The following is a 6,150-nucleotide window of genomic DNA, read 5'->3' on the forward strand; positions in this document are numbered from 1 at the left end:
TCCGTATAAATGTATAAATATCGATTGTTTTTACAATATCTATATATAGTTATTCGAAGTATATGCGACAGATTCTCAAATAAATGTTAGTTATCGATATAAACGAGTAGATGTTGATTGTTTTTACAATATCTATATATAGTTATTTGAAGTATATGCGACAGATTCTCAAGTAAATGTTAGTTTCCCATATAAATGTGTAGATGTTGATTGTTTTTACAATATCTATATATAGTTATTCAAAATATATGCGACAGATTTTCAAGTAAATATTAATTACCAATATAAATGTGTAGATGTCGATTGTTTTTTGAAACACAATAATCGTAAATAGAAAAATGCAATTTTATATTATATAATATAATAAATAAGATCTATTAGAATGGATTGATAAAGAATTTCACAAAATTTTTTGATATTAACGAATGTTTAAATTTGATATGTTTCCATTTGAAATTAAACGAAAAAAATATGTGATAGATTCTACCTAGAATTTATTCTTTTGTGTGTCATAAGACACATCGAGGTCGCATATTCTATGTCTATTCCTGATCCTTAGTCCACGATCCTTTTGACCTTCGACCTTCGAGTCAATATGCATATTAGCTATCTGTATATACGTTTAAAGAGACATATATGCATAACAATTTGTAATAGGATATTCTTTCTTCGCAAAATACAGAATTTTATGGTTTCGAATGTACTATCGTCGGGAAAATAACGTCCCTTCTTTTTTTTTTGTTTATACGTTTTTTTTACTTTCGTTTCGAGTTAACTTTATTTAAAATTATGCCTTTTTTCTCTATGAATTTTCAATTAAAAAAAAGATTTTAATTTTCGTTTATTTAATAGTAATCATTGTTTTATATTATTACATATTTAATTTTTAAATATTTTTTACCAATTATTTTATCAGAAAAAATATATACATTTTAAAAAAATAATAAAATATCTACTCAAAATACTAAAAAAAATAATATACGCAATAAATGAGACGATACATAAAGATATAAAATAACAAGAAATTTGTAAATAATTATAAGAAGAACGAATATTCAGTTATGTAAACATTTTGTTCTTTCATAGAAAAGATTTTCCTTAAATAATTACAAATATACGTATATTCGATATCTAGATCAGATATGTGTAAACGAACTATCATATTGCATCGTAAAGTTTTGTTGACAGTAGCATAGACATTGACCTTTGGCAACGAAACTAGCAGTTTTCTATATATAATAGTAGTCTCTTCCAAAGTAAATCGATTTCGTACATGGTTTTAAAATTTAAATTTAAACATTAGAACCGTTACACAATTAAAAATTTTTGTTTGCTTTATGCATTTGAAGAAATATGTTCCTTTTAATGCAATTATTCATATAGGTGTATTAAAATTAGTCAAAATAATATTGGATATTTCATTTTTTAATTTTTTAATTTTTTTAATTTGAATTTTTAATATTTTAAATATTTTACTTTGAATTTTTATCACTGACAAAAATTATATTAAAATAATGATGCATAGGAAAATAACCTTAAAAAATTAAAAATTGTTGATTTAAAAAAAATTAATTAAAAATTAAGATTGCTTTTTGAATTTTTTCTTCATAAAATATAAAGTATTTTAAATTATTGATGAAATCGTATCGAAATAAATTAATCAAGATGTCCAGAATTAAATGTTAAGTTTAATTGTAAATCCTTATCTTGTTAATCGAAAGGCTGTCTATCCAATGTTGGCAATATTTCAAAACTTCTATTTATAAATAAAAATAAAATTTTCCTTATTATAAATTAAAATAATAAAATAATTGCACTTATAAATAATTGCACTTAATATTTTGTTGGGTCTGAAACACGATGTTTTTCGATTAATGTTATACTAATAAATTATTCCTTGTCGATTGTATAAAATCCAACAACCTTATCTTTTTTGTTATTTCAATCGAAAATAATTAATTTCTTATTTTAATTAGAAGATTTAAATAAAAATTTAATAAAATTATAAAATATATAAAATAAAATAAAATTAATTTTATTATCTTTTTAAAGAAATTAATCATTTTTCGTAAATTTCGTAGAACAAACTTTCGACAAACTAGATTAGAGAGATAGAGAAGAAAGGAAAAACTAATGATTTTTTTATTTGTTCGAATAAAATTTACCTAAATAGTCGTTAAGATTTATGAAATAGATTTCAACAGGTTGTTGATTTACGACCACGTATTTTTCTTCCCCTCAAATATGAAAATCATCATCAAAGAATACTTATTGATCCCTTAGTATTCCCCTAATATGATATTGTTTCTACCAGAATTGTTGAAATTATATTATAGTAGCACACTATTGAAAATCGAAGTAAATATATAAAAAAGAAGCATGATACGATTCTAGATTAATGTTAATCTTTTATATAAAACATATAATAAAATTCATCAGATATTAACAATTGTTATATCAAATACGATTCTAGATTAATGTTAATTTTTTATATAAAATAAAATTCATCAGATATTAACAATTGTTATTTCAAATATTTAATTTTTATTGTGAGTAAAACTATTTGATAGAATTAGAAAATCTTTTATTCGTTCTATGATTCTTTCACAAGCAATTTAAATTTTTTTTATAAAAGAACAAAATTTCTTTATATAACACCTCTTTCAAATAGGATTAATAAAATATTTATATATAATAATATGCTTAATAAATAATTCTTTAATTATCTACGAAAAATGAACTAATAATAAATTTATAGAAAAATATATATGAAATTAAAATATATAGAAATTATTAATTATTATAATTATTGAAATTCTTCTTTAAATCAAATGTATTACTATCAATCAGACAATCCTAAATCAAGATGGAATATCAAAGTGTGCATGAAAAGACGGCAAAAGTCGCATAAAAATTTTATGTACTTTTAAGCACTTTTAATCCTTTAAATCTTCCTTTTATCTCGTGAATCTTCTTTAGTCTTATCTTTAAACTTACTTCTTATGTTTTTGTTTCTTAGTTATTTCTTCGTAAATCCTCACAAAAAAGATTTTTCTATATGCTTGATATTTTTTTTATCCCTTATATTTTCTATATTACCAAAAACCTGCGTATTCCTCACGATTTTTTTCATTTCCTACTCAAAATTTCTTTTCCATCATGAAATTCGAACTTCTTTTTAAGAATCTTCAGGTTATCAAATAATTCATACTGGAATCTCGAAGCAATAATTTTCTATACTATCAACGATGCTTAATAATAAACTCTCGAGAGTATATGGGGTAGTTGAAAATTTCCTGTTGAGGCTATAAAGAACTTTTTTAACATTACGCTCGATCTCTCCTCTCTCCCTCATCCTTGTCTTTCTCGTCTTTCCTTTTTCCTTCCCCTCTGTAACACTTTTTCCTTTTCTCTTGTTTTCCCTCAGCATCTACCAAGGTCAATCTACGAAGGTTACGTTACCATGGTGACGAATAAGTTTAGGTTGACGATTACCCACTTTCATCCCTTTTTTCATGTACTGAGCGTGCGAAAACACGCCTCGTGAACCAGGAATCATTCTGAAACACGGAAACACTGTGTCGATGATGGCGATGAAAAGTTGGAAGAATTTCAAGTGTGGTTTGTTTTCATGGCCAAAAGAGAATAAAAATATATTCATGAAAATAGAATTTGGGATAAGGATTCTATCTACTCTTTATTCAATTTTAAATACGAATAATTAGGATTTAATAGAAGAGAATGGAACGTGATTAAAGATTACAATAGAACTTTTAGATTGTTTATGCATTATTTTCCATAGAAATAGTTCTGTTGGTAAAATTTCAGTAAAACTTGTGTAATTATCTCGCGAAGCTATTTACAATTAAATCGATATCATCAAGTTTGGATTATCGCATATACATATTAATATAGCAAGTTGGAATTCTTAATAAGATAAGATAATATCATTCATGAAAACAATTCTTTAATCACTTTGAATAACCACATTGTATGTTTAATTCTATCTTGATGTTAATTCAAAACTAATAATATAGAAATGAAAATTTTCTCAAGTTTCCTTACAATTTTTTCAAATATAATATTCATTTTAATTACATTTTATCGTTAGTTTTTACTTTTTTCTTTTATTATAGCTTATATTTCAAGCTATAATACCTTAAACACTTTGATACTTTTCATTTCGATCAATTTAAATTTACTTAAAATATCCTAACAATGTTCTCATCAAGAATTCAATAATGTTATATCTCACATAGTTTAGGATGAAATTTTGACGAAATTGTAACGTTTACATTAACCAGAGTAATTTGCCAGCTATGGTTATAAGATTCCATTGATGTTAAACTGGTCTCGCGTTAAACACGTTTAATAATCACCATTGTCGCGCATGGAAATCGTTAATTGCTCACGTTACTCGCGATTATCAGATACACAATTTGTTCATGCACCATGATGGGGAGTTAGTAAACCACCAGAGAAAATGTTCGTGTCCACGAGAGATATGACGATCGAGCGTACACAGGTGTGAAACACAATGTCAAACGTTAATTCGATTATTCCGCTCGCATCCCAGTGAACGACTTTTTTATGATTCATTGCAAATCCCGTTCGATGCGACGGGCAACATTGGAAAAAAATTGAAAAAAAGAGGGAGGATCATTTTTATTTTTAGCAGCCGAATTTCAGCCTTTCTTTCCTTTCTCTCCCCATTCAAATAAAATCGCGTTACGGATATCCATGGAAATTTATTTGAAATTACGTCCCGGTTTATTTGCGAATAGAAAGGAAACGATGGCGTTTGTTTGACATTCCCCTTCCCGAAATCGGATTTAATTTGCGACCCGAGTGAACGAACCGTTTCTTCTCTCGTTTCATACCAACGTGCTCGCCACGATCTTCCCCATTTGTTTTCCAACCATCTTACGTATCGTATTCTCGTTCGTAACCGCTTCTCCCTTTTTCATTTTTAACACGACCGATTTGAGAATTGACTGCTCGCCTCTTCGAAGATATCTTCCCGACCAATTCTTCACATCCCCGCCACGAGCATTGTTTTCAAAGAAAATAATCTCACAACGCCGATTCGCGTTTATTCGCCTCGCATCGCGAATACCTTCATCCTTTCTGTCCGATGCTTGGAAGCATGACTTATGAACGTGTTTTTATTCGTGGCGCCACGAATTTCTTTTTCGTCGATCGGGATCCTCTCTTTCGAATTTCGCGCCGATTTCTTGCCAAGAATTTCGTAACCGGTGGCTGTCGCGTTGATCCGTGCCATTGACATCGAGGATGCCAACCGACCACCTGTAGAAACAAACGTTCGAGCCAAACTACTGTCGTCGTCGATTGTTTCTTTTAATTTTGCGATTGTTTTGTATAAGCGAAATATCAACCGACGTGACTTAGGCAATTGATTTCGATTCGTTCGAAATTTTTAATAACCAAATTTCAATGTTTGGCATTGACTCTTAGGTTATTGGAAGTAGTACAGATTCGTAATTGGTCAGACAATTATTACTCTTCAATTTTTAATTATTTTCGTACCTATTTTTGTATCTCCATTTATATCTCAATTCTTGATTATGTTCGATACTATTTCAACTATATTTGATGAGAAAATGTTCTAAATTTTTATTTATTTTTGATAATAATATTATTTGAAATGATTACATTTTAAACGACTATTAAGGTTTTAATCTTTTCTTGTGCGGATTCTTTGTTGAAAATTTGCCAGACATACCGTTTATGTCCCGTATTGCGGAATTGTATCTATTCCGTTTCCTGAAATCGTTCTATACTTCCGCGTGTTATTTCGTATACGGAAATAATCGAGTTTTCGATTGTTCTCTAAACCGAATCGCGATGAACACGTGTCTCGCTTGGTGCACATGTTTCGCACGAGATGTTTCATCTGCCAAAAATTTCTATCACGTATACGATATTCTCTTTCGAGCCAAGTTATGTCAAATTCGTTCTATTGTTCGTAAAATTCTATAATTTCTTTCGAGGTATTTAGTCAATTTCACTTTTTACAAATTTCAATTGCAATGTCTAATTTTTCAAAAAATCGATCTTCATAAAGTCGATCGATTTTTTTTTTAAATAATTGAAATGTCTTTTTTTTTTTTTTTTTAAGGACGTTAAGTT

The 6,150-nt window shown here is 27.8% G+C and overlaps 1 protein-coding gene across 4 annotated transcripts in view; it reads left to right on the plus strand.

The window, feature by feature from the left end:
• The window catches only part of LOC102670873 (diacylglycerol kinase 1), an 81,722-nt gene that overhangs the window by 1,082 nt on the left and 74,490 nt on the right, over positions 1 to 6,150 (plus strand). The gene's annotated exons all lie outside the window — the stretch shown is intronic.

Source organism: Apis dorsata, unplaced genomic scaffold (assembly GCF_000469605.1).
Source record: "Apis dorsata unplaced genomic scaffold, Apis dorsata 1.3 scaffold_35, whole genome shotgun sequence".
NCBI classification, from domain to species: domain Eukaryota; kingdom Metazoa; phylum Arthropoda; class Insecta; order Hymenoptera; family Apidae; genus Apis; species Apis dorsata.